Genomic DNA, 10,987 nt, shown 5'->3' on the forward strand with positions numbered 1-10,987 from the left:
GGTGAGAGCGGCATTTAGTGGAGGAAGGGAAGCCCCTTTCTTTGAAGAAAGAGGACATCTCATTAGGTTTGGAACAAGACCAGATGCTGTGAAGACGGAAGGAACTGAGAGGGCTGAAGAAGATGGAAAGTGATAGGAGAGGAAAGTGGACCATGTAATAAAGTGAAGGAATGGGGCAGGAAACCGGAGGGATAATGTGTGTGTGATGAAGATATTGAAAGGACAGATAGGAGATTACAGATTAGAGGAACTCCTACTGCTAATTTGAGGCCAGGTGCAGATTAAAGGAAAAAAGGCTCATATTCTACTTTGCTGGAATGTAACCTGATGGCATTAACATGGATTTCTCCAACTTCCTGTAACCACGGCTCTGTTTCCTCTTTTTGACCAGTCCCCTTACCTTTTCTCTTTCCTCTCCCACTCCTCTCAGTCTGCCCATCACAAAGGCATGCCTCCCTCCAGTTCCTTTCCTCACCTACTTCCCTTTATTCTTGGGTTCACTGATCTCTCCTCTCAGATTCCATTTTTAGTCTTTGTCACTTCTAACTATTACTGTACCTCCCAGCTTTTTACATCAATCCTACTCCTCCTACTTCACCCACCATCCCCTGCTCTTCCCAATCCTCCTCATCATTTCCTGTTCAGAGGAAGGGTCTTGACTCAAAATATTCTTTCTCTTGACCTCAGAGATGCTGCCTGACCTGTTGAGTTCCTCCAGAATTATGTGTGTTACACTAAAAGTCTGAAAATTTTGGAAATGTTAAATAAAAACAGAAAATGCTAGAGATACTCAACATGTCATGCAGCACCTATGAAGAGAGAAACAGAGCAAAAATCATGAATAGTCACTAAATCTCTGTTTATCTCTTCTGAACACCTTAAGCATTTTCTGTTTTTATTTCCATTTCTTTCCTCAATAGGCTAAAATATATTGATTCAAGAACTGACACATGTAAAATGCTGGAGGAATTCAACAGGTCAGGCAGCATTGATGGAGGGGAATGAAGAGTTGATGTTTCAGGCTGAGACACTTCATCAAGATTTCTGGATTTCCAGCTCTTGCAGAATCTCTCGTGTTATTGATTTAAAAAAAGTTTTTTTTTCACCCTGCACTCGTCTTGATTTTCAGATTGGTTTCTTCACTCCCTATTTATATTATTGGTAATTTTTCCAAATTTGCCAGCTCTGACCCAGTGAACTAAATTTCGATCATGCAGTCTCAACTCATGCAACCTGTCTTGTTTTCTAGCATATATCGATATCATTTATTCAGCTATGAACTAAGATACTTTAATATTTTTGTATCCAATTTTGAAATAATTTTGAAAAATACAAGGGAAATTTTTATTGAAATAACTTTATATATATCTTATTTAAGAAGAGGCAATGAGCCATTTATATCATGGAGCCAGGGGAGAATTATATAAAGGTTAAATTTATTTTGTGAAGTCTACAGGAATATGTTTCTTTCACCATTCACTCTAATTATAGCCAGGGCCTGCTTTAAAGTATTGAATGGAATCCCTGCCTAGCATCTGGCTGGTTTCTGTTAGGCTGAGAAGCGTTTGAGGAATGTTGTCATTTTAGAATGATACTATATTGCAGGGCAGAACATTACTGTAGACTTGGCCATTCCTGGTGCCCCATTGCATGATTTGCAAATGCTAAACCTATGTGCTAGGTTGTCCATAAGTAAGAAAGGAATCTTTCTTAAGAAAGAAAGAAATTCCTTCCTCAAATTTCTGGATTCCTTGAAGGGAATGAATCTAAACCTTCAAAAGTTGAGTATAGGATATTGAGTTAAACTGGAGGAATCCAACTCCTTTAAGATATTTTCAACTTTACAAATTCAGGATGATGGATTTGTCAACCCATCATGCAGAATTTGGAAAGATCTCACCTCAGCACTTTCTCCCAATTAACATGACTTTCTTTGCCTTCTGTTAATCAGGTAATCAGTGAGATGGCTTTTGCTCACCCTTCTGAAAAAAACTGTACATCTGAATATATGTGTACATGTGTGCATGCATATATATACCTCAGTGGACAGTTCAAAATAATTCAGAAGATGTTCCCTCTACTTAATTTTAATTCAGCTGAAATTGTTCACTGAATTATGAAACAGATAATCACAGAAATGTTTTATTGATGCGTACAAAGGTCAACAATGCAGGATGCTTCTAAAACTTAAACTAGAGATTTTAATATTTATGGTTTTGAAATCAGAAAAGAGAAATAGAGAGAACCATACAGGTGGGCTGGTATTACTCTATATATACTGCTGTAAACAAGCATTCGGAAAGGAGTTGCAACAAATTTGACTTTAGGTGATTGTGTTAATGAACGTGGAAGTAATCACATGACCTGTTCCTGTTGAGATGTCAGGTTCTCCTCTTGCTGCTGCAATCAGGAAGAAGGTACACGAGCCTCAAGACTCTCACCATCAAGTTCTTGAATCAGTTGGGATAAATTCACTCTAATTCCCTCACCCCATCACTGAACTGTTCCCTCAACTTACCAACCCACTTTCAAGGAATCTTCATCTCATGCTCTCGATATTTAATGCTTATTTACAGTATTTATTACTAATTAATTTTTTTCTTTTGTATTTGCACAGTTTATTATCTTTTCCACATTGCAGTCTGGTCACCTTGTGGTCTTTTGTTGATCCTGTTGTGGTTCTTGGGTTTACTGAGTATGTCCGCGAATGCAAATCCCAAGATTGTACATGGTGACAGATATGAATTTGATAATACATTTACTTTGATCTGTAAATTGTGCTGTCACTCTAGGGAAGCAAAGTCCCTCAAACTGTTGAAAATCATTTAATCTGCTTTATCACCGCTTATGGTTTATAAACACAAGTTAGAATAACATGCACCTACAAATCAGAAGCAGTAAGAGGCCACCAAATCTCTCAAGCCTGCATTGCCATTTAGTAAGATCATAACTGATCTGACTGTAGCCTCAAATATCTATTCCTATACACACCATGGCAATTTTCACCCTGGATTACCTCTGCCTTAAAACAATATTCAAAGTTCCAAAGATTCACTTACCTCTAAGTGAAAGAAATTCTGATCATCTGTTTTAAACATCTCATTTTTAAACAGTGAGCTTTAGTTTTAATTTTTCTCCTAAAGGGAATATTCTCTCTATTCACTGTCACAAACCCTTCAAAATTTTATATTTCAATCTAGTCCTTTCTTACTCTTCTAAACTCCAGTGGATACAAACCTAACCTGTCTAACTGTTCCTCAAAAGAGAAAACTGCACCACATCCAATGTTTCTATCTATTGAAGTTTCTCTGAACTGCTTTCAATGCATTAATATGGTTTCTTCAATAAGGAGACCTGTACACAGCACACCAGATGTTTTGACAGTCCTATGTAGCTGAAGCACAAGATCCTAAATTGTGTATTGAATTCCCCTTGCCTAATTAATTAGTCTATCTGTAGCTAGCTTTTCGCAAATCATGTGCAACGGCGCTCTAGATCACCCTACGTCTCTTGACCTCTTGGTTCTGTAATAAATTTCAAAATTAAGCAGTATTGATACAACCATGCAAAACCTATAACGTGCAAGTAGAGCAAAGCAGAAATACTTCTCAACTATTTTTCGAGTAATGGAACCATAGCACATTCACCACATGGTGGCAATGTTTAACTCCTTTACAACTTCAGTAAATGGCACTGTTTTGCAACAAGGCCATGTATGAGCCTTACCTTAAGTGCTGAAAATCCAAGTATATACAATGGAACATGCTGCTCCACACAACATGCATTAACCTATTCCCAACTGAGTCAATGTTACTGTAGTTCTATCTCAAATTATGCTCCTCGACAACAGCCGATATGCAATGTGACCTTGCTCTTTGATCCTCTCAAAATTAATAATCCTATTAGGAAATTGCTGGAAATGGTCAGATTAAAGTTGATATCACATAAATTGCACTGTACATTATTGATTACTATTTAAATATTTCAATTATTATTTGCTTGTCAAATGCATTCCATCCTCTTACTCCCCATAGCAAGGAATTCAGTATAATCAAATTCTGAGGTTAGTGGAAAAAATAAAGGGGAGAATTGTGTATAAAACATCTGGACAGGAAGACATTAGGACTGATGTTTGAAAATGCAGACCTTGTAGGTAATAAACATTGCTTTATTACTATCAGTATGCTGTGAGTTATTTTTCAAATGCAGAACTGTATAAGCGAACAATGCTTCTTCCTTTGTGGATAACCAAAAAAAAACAGCATTAGAAATTGGTGAAATGTAACTTCTACTTCATTCAAGTTCATACACTTTATTCACACGTGCAATAACAGTCTATTTCATGGTTATAATTTGCAAACAAATGATCTGTTTTATCGGTAAAATGAAATTCAGAATAAATTGCTCTTTCATTGGGCTCTCTAATCTGCATGGCACGTGTAGAGGTGTTTCCTAAGGGACACAAGAAAGCATCTGCTCCAACTTGCTATGACTAAGCACATTTATTAAAAAAAAATTTAGTTCCACTAAATTATTGCTAAGCACAGCTTCTGCAGAGTTCTGTACAATGCTGTGTCAAGAAAAGTGTTTTTGTAATAAAATTCCCCCTAATAGAGCTCAGGGGAGCTGTTAAACCATTTTAAGTTGGAAGAGCAATTGCACACTTGGGTCATAATTCTACCTGCTGAATAAATTTGCATTTCCAGTAATATCATAGCTCTTTACCTCACTCTTTGACACAGTTGAAAAGAATGTTAATTGTAGGGCTTAAACCATTGTTTCATCACACAGTCGTTCTGCTTATTTAATATGTACGCAGTTGCTAGGATAAATTAAATATATATTTATGACAGTAGGAAAATCAAAAATGTCCTTTTATTTCCTTGCTTCCCACTTAGATGGCATCCTGTTGATCTTGAAATATGTAGACTGATTTTAGGGTGTTTAAATGTTTTGGGAGAAATGCTGCCCTTTCCAGTAGCATAAACAAAAGAATGAGAAAGCATCTACATGGCACTTTTTGTAACCTTGTTCATCTAAATATTCTTTGCAACTTATGCCGTAGACTGTAAGCATTTTAATGTTAAAAGATATGGCGACACCATATTCCATAAACAGTACTGAATTATTTATTCAATTGAGGAATGTGGGCATCATTACCAGGGTCAGCATCTATTACCCATGCCTAATTACCCTTGAGGCTGAAGGGATGAGTCACCTTCTTGAACTACTGTAGTCCTTCTGGTGAACGTACTCCCACAGTGCTGTGGGTCATAAGTTCGATGATTTAGACATCATGTCAATGAAGCACCAGTGATACATTTTCAAGTCAGGATGCTGTGCTGCCCAGAAGGAAAAGGGCACATTGTGGCATTCTCATTTTTCCTGCTGCCCTTTTCCATAAGAGTTCAGCTTTCTATTTTTAGCTAAGGAATACATGCATTGCACTTTACATCGCATTGACTGTACACCACTGATGGAAGGAATATGCATTCAATGCACTGGGAGTTGCGTCAAATTATGAAATCATATGTTAACTGAAGTAAAAGTGATTTGTATCACTACCAGAAAGCAGGCAAAACTCATCCTCAGAAAAGATTCCTTCAGCAGTAGTGTTGTCTTTGCTTCTGCGTTCACAAACCTCCAGAGTACCTTATGAACCAGCATCTTCCTGGATATGAGAAAAGAGTGTTACCTGTTTGCCACGAGGCTGAACTGTGTCTAACAGCTGCAATGGAAAGAGCACTTGCCACTGTTACAGGGGTTCAAAAAAAGTGTTCTTAATTTATCAGGGGAAGCTTGACTCTTCTGTGAAATATTTCCATCTTTGGGTGCCATGGTAAATAGTGGTTAGCATGATACTATTACTGCTCGGGGCATCAGTGTTCACAGTTGGCTGGGTTCAAATGTGTTTACTTTAATGTGAGAGATACTAGGGACAAGGGCGATGAACTTTGAGAATGGAACTATGACATTGTGGCCATTACAGAGACATGGCTGGACAAGGGAAGGAATGGCTGCTGGGTGTTCTGAGGTTTACATACTGCAAAAGAGACAGGAAGGGAAATTTAAGAGGTGGGGGAATGGCATTGCTTAAGGATAGTATCCCAGCTGCAGACAGGAGGGTCTCATGGGGGAATTGTCTGCTGAGGCAATGGGTGGAAGTCAGTAGCAGGAAGGGAGTATTCTATAGGTCCCTGAATAGCAGCAAGGACTCAGAGGCAGATCTTGGAAAAGTGCAAAAGTAACAGAGTTGTTGTCATGGGTGACTTAAACTTCCCTAATATTTATCGGTACCTCCTTCATGCAAGAGATTTAGATGGGGCAGAATTTATTAGGTGTGTCTAGGAAGGATTCTTGACACAGTATGTAAACAGGCTGACTGGAGCAGAGGCCAAAGTGTTTCTGGTGCTGGGCGGTGAACCTGGTCAGATGTCAAATCTCTTGCAGTATGGGCATTCTGGAGACTGTACATCAGCTCCCTGACCTTTAACATGTCGTTAGACAGGGATAGGAACATAGAAGATAGTATAGTATAGTAAGATAGTATAGAAAAGTATTAAATAATGAGAGGGCGGATTATAGTGATTTTAGGAATGAACTTGGAAGCTTAAATTGGGAACAGATGTGCTCATGGATGTGCTCAGTGGAGATGCGAAAGTCGTTTAGAGATCACTTTCGTGGGGTTCAGGAAAGGTTTGACCTACTGAAACAGGGAAGGATGGTAGAGTGAGGGAACCATGGCTGACATGAGATGTGGAACATTTAGTCAAGATGAAGAAAGAAGCATACCTAAGGCTAAAGAAGCAAAGATCAGCCAAGGAGCTAGAGAGTTATAAGGTAGCCAGGAAGGAGCTGAAGAATTGGCTGACGAGAGCTAGAGGTGAACTTGAGAAGGATTGGTGAGAAGGAAGAAGAAACAAACACAGTATGTTATACACATACATGAAGAACAGGAGGATCACTAGAATGAGGGTAGGACTGATCAAGAATAAATAAGGAAATATGTGCCTAGAGTCAGGAGAGGTAGCAGAGGTTTTTAATGAATCTTTTGCTTCAGTATTTGCTACAGAGAGGAACTTTGTCGAATGTGAGATCGGCATAAAGCAGGCTAATGTACTGAAACTTTATGGTGAACAAAGTTAAGAAAGATGCGGTGTTGGAAGTTTTGAAAGACATTAGCATGTGTAAGTCCCCTGGGGACAGATAAGTTACTACAAGAACCAATGATGTTTATAGATGAGGTTTTTCATTCCAGAATTGAAGGAGGTGTCCTCCTTTTTTCAAAGAAACGGGTTTCCCTTCCTCCACTGTCAAGACTGCCCTCAACTGCATGTCTTCAATTCTACACGTTTGCTCTCACCCCATCTTCCTACCACCCTACCAGGGATAGTGTTCCTCTTGTCCTCACCTACCATCCCACCAGCATTCTTGTCCAGCACATAATTCTCTGCAACTTCTGCCCCCTCCAACGGAATCTCACGACCAAGCACATCCTTCCTTCCTCCCCACTTCCTGCTTTCCTACATGACTCCCTTGTCCATTCATCCCTCCCCATCGAGCCCCCTTCTGGCACTTATCCTTGCAAGAAGAACAAGTGCTGCACCTGCCCCTACACCTCCTCCCTCACTACTATTCAGGGCCCTAAACAGTCCTTCCAGATGAGGTGTCACTGTGAGTCTGTTGGGGTCATATATTGTATCCGGTGAAACTGGTGTGGCCTCTTGTATATCGGTGAGACCTGACATGAATTGGGAGACCACTTCACTCAGCACCTACACTCTATTCACCCGAAAAGGTCAGGCATTGGCCACCCATTTTTATTCCACTTCCCACTCCCATTCTGGTTAGAGGAACAATGCCTTATATTCCTCTACTGTCGCGATGAGGCCACATTCAGGTTAAGGGAACAGTGGTTTACAGTCCATCTGGGTAGCCTCCATTCTGATGGCATGAACATTGATTTCTCAAACTTCAGATAATGCTCCCCCTCCACCGTTCCCCATCCCCTTTTCCCTCTCTCAACTTATCTCCTTGCCCACCCATTGCCTCCCTCTGGTGCTCCTCTCCCCTTTTCTTTCTTCCATGGACTTCTGTCCTCTCCTATTAGATTCCTCCCTCTCCAGCCCTGTATCTCTTTCACTAATGGACTTCCCAGCTCTTTATTTCTACTACCAAAGAGCATGACCATGCATTTTCCAACATTGTATTTTATTTGCCACTTTCTTGCCCATTCTCCTACTTTGTCTAAGTCCTTCTGCATCCATAGATGCTGCCTGGCCTCCTGAGTTCCTCCAGCATTTTGTGTGTGTTGCTCGGATTTCAAGCATCTGCACATTTTCTCTTGTTTGTGATTGGATCTTTAAGCCCTTAGGAGTAGTACCTCCTGTGAGATTTACAGTTTCAAGATGCCTAACACCTTACCTGATGACTACATCTGTGCACAATGCATTGAACTGCAGCTCCTGACTGACAAGGTCAAGGAAGTGGAGCTGGAGCTGGATGTACTCAGGACCATTTTAGGAAGCTGAAAACTTAATAAGATGGGACTTTTGCTGAGGTGGGGGATACACAAAATGCAGGCTTCAGATAGTAGATGGTTGAAGTAAGGGGAGTAAACAGTGTAGCTTTCCCCTGTGGCTATTCCCCTCAGCAACAAGCATAACCCTTTGGATGCTGCTGGTAGGATAACCCATCAGAGCACAACAGCAGGAGCCAGATCAGTGGCACTCTGGCTGGCTCTGAGGCTAAGTGAGGCAGAGTGATAGTGATAGGAGACTTTATAGTTGGGGGGGGGGGGGGGGGTTGGACAGGAGGTTCCGTAGCCGTGAAAGAGACACCAGGATGATGTGCTGTCTTCCAGGTGCTAGGGTCCAGAACGACTTTGAGCAACTGCAGAAGTTTCTCAAGAGGTGGGAGGGTGTGGATGGTGCAGCCAGAGTTTCTAGTTCACATTGGGATCAATGACATTGGTAGAAAGGGGAAGAGGCACTGTGCTGTGAGTATAGGGCTTAGGGAAGAGGCTGAAGAGCAGGACCTTCAAGGTGGTAATCTTCAGGGATAGAATGATGTATGAGTGGCTGAGGGGTTGGTGCAGGGGTTAGGGTTTCAGATTTCCGGATCTTTGCAATCTCTGTACAAAACAGACAGGTCACACGTGAGGAGGACCAATATCCTTGCAGGAAGGTTTGCTAGTGTTGTTCAGGAAAGTTTAATCTAATTTGACAAGGGGATGGGAACTGGAGTGATAGTGCTGAGGATGAGGTACCTGATTTATAAACAACAGAAGTTTGTAGTGAGACTCCTTGCAAAGAGAAGCCGATGATAGGGCAAATTACAGTCAACAGGATGAGTTGCAACATAAGGCAGACAAAATCGAAAAGGGTGAAGGTGTTGTATTTGAATGCGCACAGTAAACGGAATAAGGTAGATGAACTTGCAGCAGAGTTGCAGATTGGTAGGTATGATGTTGTAGCCATCACTGAATCATGCCTGAAAAATTATGGCTGGGAGCTTAATATCCACAGATACATATTATATGGAAAGGGTTGTCAGAAAGGCAGAGGGAGTAATATTGATCTGTTGGTAAAAAATGAAATCAAATCATTAGAAAGAGATGGCATAGAGTTGGAAAGTGTTGAATCATTATGGATTGTGCTAAGGGACTGCAAGGGTAAAAAGACCCTAATAGATGTGCAGTATACAGAATACAGTAGATGAACTTGTAGCAGTTGGTGAGTGTTTAAACTAATTTGACAGGGAACTAAAGTGATAGGGCTAAGGATGGGGCAGTTGGAATACAAGTAGATGCATTGTATAGTGACACTGTGAGGAAAGACAGGCAGATGGTAGTGTGAAATTGCAGTCAGTGGGATGAGTTGAAGTGTAACATGGGCAAAATTGAGAAGGGTGAAGAATACAGGGTTGAAGGCGTTATATTAGAATGCATGCAGTATGTGGATAAGGAAGATGATATTGTAATGCAGATAGAGATTGGCTGGTATGACATTGTGGATATCACTGAAGTGTGGCTGAACTGTATCAATAGGACAGGCAGATGGGTAGAGATGGAGGGTGTAAAAAATGAAATCAAATCCTGGGAAAGAGGTGACATAGGATCAAGATGTAGAATTCTTGTAGGTAGAATTAAAAAACTGCAAGGGTAAAAATACCCTAGTGAGAGTTATATACAGGCCTCTGAACAATAGCCAGGATGTGGGGCAAAAATTTCCGTGGGAGATAAAAAAAAAGGCATGCAATATGGGCAATGCTACAATTGTCATGGGGGAATTCAATATGTTGGTAGATTGGGAAAGTCAGGTTGATGCTGGATCCCAAAAGAGGGAAATTGTAGAAAGCCTGCCAGATGACTTGTTAGAGCACCTTGTAGTTGAGCCTACTAGATGAAAGGCAGTTCTGGATTGGGTGTTGTGTAATGAGCCAGATTTGATTCAGGATCTTAAGGGAAAGGAAGACATAGCAGGCAGTGATCATAATATGATAGAGTTCACCTTGAAGTTTGAGAGGGTGAAGATAAAGTCAAATGTTTTAGTATTACGGTTGAGTAAAGCAAATAATAGTAGAATGAGAGAGGAGCTAGCCAATGTTAATTGAAAGGGGATACTATCAGGGATGATAACAGAACAGCAATGGCTGGAGTTTTTGAGGGCAACTCGGAAAGCATAGAATAGATACATCCCAAAGACGAAGAAGTATTCTAAGGGGAGGATGAAGTAACCTTGGCTGAAGATGGAAGTCAAAAAACAGCACAAAAGCTAAGGGGAAGCATATAATATAGCAAAAAAGTATTGGGATGTTAGAGGTTGGGAAGCTTTTAAAAATCCTGATCCCTTTGGTCTCAGAACAATATCAAACTCCTTGAATACCCAATTATCTGGCTTCTGCTGCTTTCTGTGATAGAGAATTGTGCAGGTTCACCACTCTGGGTGAAGATGTTTCTCCTCAATTAATCCTACAATCTTACTCC

This window comes from Hypanus sabinus, chromosome 19 (genome assembly GCF_030144855.1).
Source record: "Hypanus sabinus isolate sHypSab1 chromosome 19, sHypSab1.hap1, whole genome shotgun sequence".
Lineage (NCBI taxonomy): Eukaryota > Metazoa > Chordata > Chondrichthyes > Myliobatiformes > Dasyatidae > Hypanus > Hypanus sabinus.